Source organism: Myotis nattereri, assembly GCF_964212035.1.
Source record: "Myotis nattereri genome assembly, chromosome: 1".
NCBI lineage: Eukaryota > Metazoa > Chordata > Mammalia > Chiroptera > Vespertilionidae > Myotis > Myotis nattereri.
In genome coordinates this window covers 139,837,313-139,847,710 of record NC_138075.1, presented here as the reverse complement: position 1 = coordinate 139,847,710, position 10,398 = coordinate 139,837,313, and positions in this window count along the sequence as shown.

Below are 10,398 nucleotides of genomic sequence, written 5' to 3'. Positions count from 1 at the left end.
TGTATTCTTCATTTCTTTTTTATGGTTACTAGATTTGATTTTATGTTTCCTATCTGCCTATTTAAGTTCTCTGCTAAGTTCAGCTACTCTTCCCCTAAGTTCATTGAGCATCCATATAACCAGTGTTTTGAACTCTGCATCTAAGTAGATTGCTTATTCTTTGAATCCCTAGTTGTAGGACTTCTATTCAACCAAATTTCACTCTGTTTAGTTTTTTTCTGACATTTTGCTCTGTCATTTAATTTGGGACCTGTTTCTTTGTCTCCTCATTTTGGCAGCCTCCTTGTGTTTGTTTCTATGTATTAGGTACAGCTGACACATCTCCTGGGCTTCGTAGAGTGGCCTAATATCGTAGGCGTCCTATAGGGTCCAGTGGCACAACCTCCCATTCACTCAAGCTGGGCGCTACAGGTGTGCCTCTCCCCATATGGACTGTGTACAACTTTCCTATTGTAGTTGAGCCTTGATTGCTGTTAGCACATCAATGGGAGGGATTTAGCCCTAGGCTGATGGGCTTCAAGGACTGGATGCACCCACTGACTACCATGGAGGATCAGCACTGCAGGAGCCCAACCCACAGAGCAGGACTTATTTCAGTGGGGCTCTGCTGCCTGCTGAGTCTGCCCCTTGAGTGTGTCAATTGTGGAAGTAGTTGGGTGATGCTTTAATATGGTCTGAAACTGTCCACCAAGTATTCACTGCCTTTTTGGCTCCCAGTAGCTGCAGGCCAAGGTCAGCACTACCTGTATTCTGCCCTGAGCCACCCAGCTTGAGCTACTGAACGATCTTCAGATGGCAGCTACTTCTGCTGGGCTTGGAGGTGCCCAGAGGAGGACAAGATATGAACCATGACTGGCTACTGCTAGTGCTGGGCCTGGGTCCACTTAGCAAGGGGTACAGGGCACGCTGAGGCCAGATGCCATTTGTTTGAGAGATTTTAGGAAAGTCCAAAGAACGAGGCAAGGCAGGCCATTAGTATGGAAAAGCCACTGAAAATAGTTGAGTGGGCCCACAAGTTTGGTGGGGCTGGGTCTTATGGAATCACCAGGGCAGGGCAAACAGTGTGAGCCAAGTTGATGGAGACTCAGATATTGTGCCAGCCTGCCAGTTCTGTGGTGGATGGGCTCATCAAAGGAACAATGGCCTCCGCCAACACTTATGTCCAGGAGAAAGCTGCTCCCCCTACCCCAACTGCCAACTCTCACCCTAATGCCAGAGAATTCCGTTCCTCCCTATATGTCCCTGGTGTTGGAGCTGCTATCCCAGTGTTGGAGCTCAGAGTAAATCTGTGTATGTGCCCTTTAAGAACTGTTTGGGACTCCAGCAGCCTCTATGTCACTCAGCCTCAATTCCACTGGTTTTTGTAGCCAGAAGTTATGGGGACTTCTCTTCCCACCCCTAGAACCCTGTGTTTGGGGCCTGATCTAGGGCTGGGATCTTTCACTTCTCAGTGGGGACTCCACAGCTGAGATATCCCTCCCTATTTTTACCCATCACCCAACAGTGGAGCTTGGCTGTACCACAGTCATGCCTGGAGCCCTGCCAGACCCCCACTCCACCAGATGCATGCTGCCACTGTAGCCTTCTGGCTTGAGATCTACACCACCTCTCCACCTGAGGACTTAGCACCAGATGCTCGCTCTGCTCACTTCTATTGCGTAAGTTTTCCCTCTCTGTGTGAAACCTGCATGTGACTCTATTGGCTTGTTGAGGAGGTCTCCCTTAATAAACCTGGCATTGTGGAAAGACACAATGTGTGTGGCTCCTTTTAGAGATGCTCCCTTGCTCATGATGCTTTCCCATGTAAACTATATGAAAAAGGAGAATGTCCTCATTAATGGGTGAAAGATGCCTGAAATCTTCTAAGAAAAATCATCTCTCTGGTTTGCTATTTCTAATATAGAAAGCTTACCCAAGATTGGTGTTTCTATCTCTCTTTCCTTACCCAAGGTATTTATGTATTTTACTTAGCAGTTTATTATCATCTGCCTCCAGTTTACCCTTAAAACTTTTAACCTCCCTATCATCATTCCATCTCTTTCTAGAGTTATCGCCTCTGATTTTTACTGTGAAGTCATGACTTGGGGCTGTTCTTGTATTCCCAATGAAATGCATTTTTTAAGTATGACTAACCACAGATTCCCTAGGGCTTCAACCCAATATGCTAGTTTTCCCTAACCCCTCCCATGTCTCTGTAAACCTAGAGACACTTGGAGAACTTCCTAACCATAGAAAAGAAAACACCAGGAAATAGCATGTATGCAGAAAAATCCTGACTGTGCCAAGACAAAGTACTTTCCTGAACCACTTTCCATGCACTTCCCTGACATTCGGTAGTGCAAGAAAGGACCAATATGGCATGTACAAAAAAAATCACATCAAATTAGAAAGCCCAACTCCATTTTAAGGACTGGCTCCCTTTCTCATTAAGACATAAGAGCAACAAGAAATTTGAAGTGAAGTTTACTGGGGGGGGGGGGGGGGGAAGAGTCTTTGTGGATAGGAAGAAATGTAAAATAGATTATTTTGTTTGCTCAATTCTGTCTGCTCCCCTTACTAGAGGGAAGCGCCTCATACCATATGTATCCATATGTTGTTTTATAGTTTGTGATTTTGTTTTTTGTTTTTTTGTTTTTTTTTGTTTTTTAAATATATTTTATTGCTTTTTTTACAGAGAGGAAGGGAGAGAGATAGAGAGTTAGAAACATCGATGAGAGAGTGTGATTTTGTTTTTATTAGCACATCATTTGGGCGTAATGGGAGTTTACTTGATGACCAATTTAGGGCTTGATTTTCATCTTAACACCAGAGCTTTTGAAAGTTGGGAACTTCTGTCCAGCTGGCATGGCTCAGTGGCTGAGTGTCGACTTATGAACCAGGAGGTCACAGTCTAATTCCCCATCAGGGCACATGCCCAGGTTGTAGGCTTGATTCCCAGTGGGGGGTTGTGCAGGAGACAACTGATTAATGATTCTCTCTCATCATTGATGTTTCTATCTCTCTTTCCTTCCCTCTTGCTCTCTGAAATCAATGTATAAATATGCTATATATAAAAAGAAAGTTGGGAACTTCAAGTGCTGAGGACTATGCCTGCAGTGCATGTGTGCACATGTAAGAGACACTAATTAATGACAATTCCTTATTCATAAAGAACATAAACTTAAAATCCAAACAAACTTAAAAAAAACAAGTTAGAATAATATTAAGTTTCCTGTAAAATATTTTTCTATTTTAAAAAAAAAACTTGAGGGAAATTACTCCAGTAATGTCGATTCTGTTAAAATTTCAGATATCATCTTTTTTTAATTAATTTTTTTCTAGAGAGAGAGAAATTTTTTGTTTCACTTATTCATGAATTCATTGTTGATTCTTGTATGAGCCCTGACTGGGGACGGTACTTGCAACCTTGGTGTATCGGGACAATGCTCTAACCAGCTGAGCTACCTGGCCAGAGCCAGATATCATCTTAACATCAAGATTTCATAGAACAATAAAACATATGGAGTTCTCTGAAAAAATTAAAAATGCCCAGGCTGGCATGTCTCAGTGGTTGAGCACTGATTTATGAACCAGGAGGTCATAGTTCAATTCTTGGTCAGGGCACAAGCCTGGGTTGTAGCCTAGATCCCCAGTGTGGGGTCTGCAAGAGGCAGCCAATCAATGGTTCTCTCTCATTGATGATTCTATCTCTCTCTCTCTTCCTCTCTCAAATCAGCAAAAATATATTTTTAATTAAAAATGGAACTGCCATTTGACCCAGTGATTCCACTTCTAGGAATATATCCTAAGAATCCTGAAACACCAATCAAAAAGAATACATGCAGCCCTTTGCTCAGAGCAGCACTATTTACAATAACCAAGACCTGGAAACAGCCCAAGTGTCCATCAGTAGATGAGTAGATAAAAAAAGATGTGGTACGGAGGGTTGGGGGCGGGGGGGGGGGGGCGGGTAGGAGATCAGCTGAAGGACTTGTATGCAGGCATATAAGCATAACCAATGGACATAAGACACTGGGGGATAGGGGAGGCCAGGGGAATGTCAAGGGGCGGGGAGACACATGTAATACTCTAATACTTTAAGCAATAAAACAAAACTTAAAAAAGAAAAGATATGGTACACTTGCATTGAATGCTATGCAGCTGTAATGAAGAAGGATCTATCCTTTGAGACAGCCCGGAGGGACCTGGAGAGTATTATGCTAAGCGAAATAAGCCTTCAGAGAAAGACAAGTATCACATGATCTCATTTATATGTGGAATCTAACGAACAAAATAAAGTGAGGAGCAAAACAGATCCATAGACATGGAAGCATGGAACAGACTGAGGCATCTCAGAGGGATGTGGGGAGGAGGGCGGGAAGAGATTAGCCAAAGAACTTACATGCATACATGCATAACCCATGGATACAAACAACAGTGCAGTGAAGTTTGGGGGAGGAAGTGAGAGCAGGTAGAAGGGTTAATGGTGGGGGAGGAGGGAGAAAGGAGGACATCTGTAATACTTTCAAAAATAAAGATAAATTTTTAAAAAGAAAAACAAAGAGCCGAAACTGGTTTGGCTCAGTGGATAGAGTGTCGGCTTGCAGACTGAAAGGTCCCAGGTTCGATTCCGGTCAAGGGCATGTACCTGGGTTGTGGGCACATCCCCAGTAGATGTGCAGGAGGCAGCTGATCGATGTCTCTCTCTCATCAATGTTTCTATCTCTCTATCTCTCTACCTTCCTCTCTGTAAAAAACCAATAAAATATATTTTAAAAAAAAGAAAAAGAAAAAGAAAGAAATATAGCAGAAATATATCTCAACAAAATGTAATGAAAGAAGAAAATTACTGCACATGTTCTGATGGAAATATTTTCAGGAATGAAAATGATGAACGTAAGTATGAGTTTAGGTACAAAACAGTTTTGCAGATCTGTGACTTTTTTATAGTAATATGCATGCCTAGATTGTGTGTGTGTGTGTGTGTGTGTGTGTGTTAGTTACCTCTGCTATCCCTAAAGAAAAAAAATGTGGAGGCAAAGGAAATTTAATTTAAGATTTCCTATTCAACCTCTGCTCAATTGGTCTCTCCTCTTCCTTCTCCTCTTTTGATATTCATCAAATGCTCAGTGACAAATTAGCTATAGGGTTGAATTGTCCCCAAAGAAAGAGAAGAAAGAATTTCCACACCTGTGAGGTAGTTGTTGAAATTTACTTTTGATTGCTTTTGGTGCTAGCATTTTAGTATGTCTAATGCATAAGCTCAAATCCTGTGATATATATAAATCATTTCTACTTGTCATTTTGGTGTATCATTTGGAATGAATAGTTTCAAGGAAAATATTGCCTGATCCTTATCAACAGCTCCCTATTCAGACAAAGGAGAATTAAGAGAAGTTTTGGCACAAGAAGCTTTCAGCTCTTTTTGTTCACGGTGTCAATGAATGTTCTTCAATAATGGGTCTGACTTTAAGTATACATGGCCATCACTTATTACAGTAGCTGGGGAGGAATGGGTTCATCATGAGTTCTCTACAGAAATAACAAGTTATTAAATATTGCATAGAGCAAGCAGACTAGAGAACAGAAAGCTAAAAAGAGAAACAATTTGCAGGAATCTGCAGTATCCTAAGTATCAAATGTAATGAAAAGTAGCTGTTTCAATAGTTTGTTTTTATATCTCAGATCAGATATTTTAGAGTAAAATAATTAAAACTCAAGAAAGAAATAAGAAAGTAAGAAAACTTTTCTGAATGTCGATATTGTGTTTAATGAAAATGGGTTAAGCAAGAACTAACGAGAATCTCTTTATTTGAAGAATAATTTGTGATCTCCAGTAGAAACAATATCCATGTATCAGAAACTAGTTACATTTAACCCTGCCTGTCTAAACATATGAGATTAGAATCTGTTTCTTTCCTACAGTACTGTGAAAGACTGAGGAATAGAGCCTGTTATATCTCCATAAACAGAAATACTAGCACCTACATATTTAACCCAAATACCTCTTTGGGGCATCAAAATGTAGTCTCTTTTTTACTACTGCTCCTCTCAGGCTTCGTTACTCATCCTGGCACTCCAGGATCTTTACTGATGTTTTAGCCCATCTCACCAGTTCTCTACTACCTTTCGAGAGCTTCCATTCTAACAAAGCTATGCTGTTTGCACTCTTTCTTTATAAGTAATTTACACACTCTGGTCGACATTTGTAGAAGTTAATTCTGTCTATTGAGAAACTTTCCAAAAGCACACGTTTCCTCTCCTTTCCAACCTTTAAAAACTACCAACTCTCTGAATGGACATTTCTCTGAGGAAGACATACAAATAGCTACTAAGTGCATGAAAAGATGTTCAACATCATTAGTCTTTAGGGAAATGAAAATGAAAATCATAAGATACCATTAGTTAGCCACTAGAAGAGCATCTATAATAATAAAAGTGTAAAATGGTAATTAGACAGGACAGCCGAATCACCTTCTGGATGTCATTTCAGACATCCTTCCAGATGAAGCCGCAGTGAGGGGCCAAGGCAGAGGCAGTTAGGGGCGATCAAGCAGGCAGGCAGGCCAGCAGTTAGGGGTGATCCAGCAGGCAGGCAGGCCAGCAGTTAGGGGTGATCCGGCAGGCAGGCAAGTGGTTAGGGGTGATGAGGCAGGCAGACAGAGTGGTTAAGGGTGATCAAGCAGGCTGGCAGGCGAGTGGTTAGGAGCCAGTGGTCTCAGATTGTGAGAGGGATGTCTGACTGCCACTTTAGGTCCGATCCCACAGTTGGACATTCACTGAGGTGTCCCGGATTGCAAGAGGGCGCAGGCTAGGCTGAGGGACCCCCCATCCCCGCTGTGCATGAATTTCATGCACCAGGCCTCTAATAAATAAGACAATAACAAATGTTGGTGAAAATGTGGAAAAGCAGGATCCTTTTTACACTGTTGGTAGGAATGAAAAGTGACATAGTCACTTTGGAAAACAGATTAGCAATTTCTCAAAAAAGTTCAATGTAAACTACCATATGCCCCAGCAATTCTGCTCATAGGTATTTACACAAGAGCATTAAGAATGTATATCCAATGCAAAGATGTGCATGTGAATGTTCACAGAAGCATTATTCATAATGTATCAAATCTAGAAACAACCTAAAGGTCCATCAACTAGTAAGTGAATAGACACAGTGTGGTACAGCCATATAATGGAATACTATTCAGCCATAAAAAGGAACAACCTGCTGACACAAGCTATGTCATGAACAAAGCTCAAAAGCATTACGCTAAGTGAAACTAGACACATGAGACCGCATATTGTGTTTCTATGAAATGTCCAGAAGAGGCGTATTTATAGAAACAAAAGGTTCAGTGATTGCCTGAACCTGGAAATGGGAGCAAGACCTGTATGGTTTTATGAACCAATGTTACCCCCAATAAATTCAATAAAAAAAATGAAAACTTAGAAAATATATTACTTAGGGCACATCCAAGTGCCATAAAACCATAAAGTAAAGTAAGGGAATGAAAAATGCAAAACAAGAATGTTCTCTTCTTAAACTGCATAATAAATATGCAGATACTCTTTTTTAAGACATTCATATACATTATAGAGTATCTTATATGTATGATATTTTCACATTAAAAAAATATCTCCAGGGGATTCCAAAATGATGGCCAGGAGGATGGCAGTGAGGGAGAGAGTGTGAGTGAGAGAGTGAAAAGAATTCTTACTATTTGCAACAGCGTGGATGGAACTGGAGAGCATTATGCTAAGCAAAATAAGCCAGTCAGAGAAAGATAAATATCACATGATCTCACTCATTTGTGAAGCATAATGGACAACATAACCTGATAAACAAAATAGAACCAGAGATGTAGAAGCACCGAACAGACTGTCCAACCTATAAGGGAAGGCGGGGGGTGAAGGGGTAAGAGATCAACCAAAGGACTTGTATGCATGCAAATGAGCATAATCAGTGGACACAGACGTGGGGGAGGGCATGTGCTGGGATGTGGGGGCGGCTGGAGAGAGGTCAATGGCAGAAAATGAAGACTTATGTAATACTTTAAACAATAAAGAATTTACATTTCAAAAAAATTTTCAGTCTGAAAAAAATCAACTGTAAATAGTCATAAGGAATTTTGCAGGGGGGATTAACATGTTCTGAAACTGATGATGATAGCTATACTATTAAGTAAAGTTTCTTAAAATCATTGAATTGTACACTTGAAATGAGTAATGTGTGAAATGTACTTCAATGAAGTTTGTTTTCAAAGAAACACCATCTCTACCTTTTCTCCACAATTCATTTGATCTCCTAGAATCATCCTTTGATTGTCTCCAGAATCATCTTACTTCTTATAAACCTATTTTGTATGATACAATTTATGTTTACTGATTTAATGCTATCTGTAAACATCTATGAGTGGATGGCCTCCTCATTGATACAATTCATTATTTTATTTTATTTAACAAATAAATAGCTATTGGGGGTCTACTATGTGCCAGACAGTGCTCTAGATAAAAGTGATATGGCAGTCAAATTTCTGCCATCATGGTGCTTACATTCCACAGAGGAGACCAACAGTAAGCAAATGAAAAATAACAGAATTTTCAAATTTAGTAAGTTCTGTGAGGAAAAAACAAAGTAGGATTAGAAAATTTATAGAGATTGGTGGTCAGGGAAATAACTCTGGTTAAATGGCATTGAATAGAAAAGTGAATGGTGTGAAAGATTGATGCATGGGAAGAGGAGGAAAACAACTTTCCCAACATAAAATAATGACCATAAATGCCCTGAAAGAAAATCAAGCCTCGTCTGTCCCAGGAACAGCAAAAGTGACTGTGTGGTTAAAGGCCAAGAAAAGAAGGAGGGAAAGAGAACACAAGAATCGAATCACATAGGGCTATGTGCACTGTGGTAATGAGTTTCAGTTTTATTACAAGGACAATTGGAAGTCATGGGAGAATTTTAACAGGAGTAATAAAATCAAGGGGGCTGCTATATAGAGTGGGAGAGGGCAAGGATAGAAGCAGAGAGAATAGTGAGGAAACTGTTGCAGTGGTCACTGTGAGAGACGGCAGTGGTTTGAACTGGAAGTGGAGGGAAAGCAGGATGATAATGGTCAAGATGGTTGAAAGTTGTTGAATCAGGGTTGTCATTTTCTGAGTCAAAAACATTACCCATTAACACCCTCTGTATATTGGATGCAAATAAGATTTTTCTAGTGTCAGAATAATATCAATATATAAAATAATTTGTGCAACCTCCATTTGGGAGTAGAATCCCAAGTTTAGGTTAAAAGCTATTTCTATTTTTAGAAAAATCACTGTTCTTGCCTATCAGTGTAAAAGTGGTTATGTCCTAATTGGAAAATGAGCAGAAGATATTAACAGAAATTTCAAAAGAGCAGAAACATATGTGGCATATGAAGAAAATGGTCAACCTCAATAGTGACTGTGGAAATGCAAATCAAAACATGAGATACAAGTTAAATATATATGATTGGCAAAAATTAAAAAGTCCAATAATGCTAAGTTATTGTCACTAGATGTTGAAAGGATGGAAGAGATGTGGATCCACAAAATTTCTTATACACTGTTGGTAAAATTGTAAATTAGTGTGATCATTTTGGAAAATAATCTAGCATTATCTTATAAAGTAAAAAATTCACCTCGACTATGATCCAGCTATTCCACTCTTAATAGACACACAAAAGAAACTCTGGCACATGTATACCCTGTGATATGTACAAGACTTTTAATAACATCACAGTTTAAATAGCAAAATCCTGGATAAACCTAAGTGTTCATCAACATGAGAACAGGTGAATACTCACACATATGAACATGAAAGCAAGGAAATCATGAACACAAGATTCAGGGAGATGGCTGAGCACCTTAGGTTGGTTGATGTCTGGAACAGAATAGTGGTTACTAGGTGGCAGATTCACAAGTGGCTATTTTAAATAATTAAGTAGACGATCAGGCCTTCCATTGACTGAAGGTATAAGGGTATTGAACAGAGATTATGGTAGATCCTACGCTCTATTAAAGAAGCTGAAGAAAGGAAAGGGAGGGAATAAAATAAATAACTATTAATTTTCATATGTCTATGGCCTTGTCCCCAAATGAATGATCCTTGTGGGCTATATAACCCCCTCACCCTTTACAATTCACTGGGCTGACAAGTCTGACAAAGCAATGGTGCAAATGCTCCAGTGGTGCCAATATATTACTCAGAACACAGTCATCTTTTCTGGCTGACTTTCCCCAATGGTCAACAGTCCACTTGTGGGAAGTGTCAGTGCCCTGACAGGCCTCTGGAGGAGGTATTTGGGATCAGGAAAGGTTTTCAGTGCCTACCTTCAACCAAGTCTTTGTGATAATAACAAGCGTTATTCGCGCTCTACTGACCCTTCATCTTTGATGGCAGCT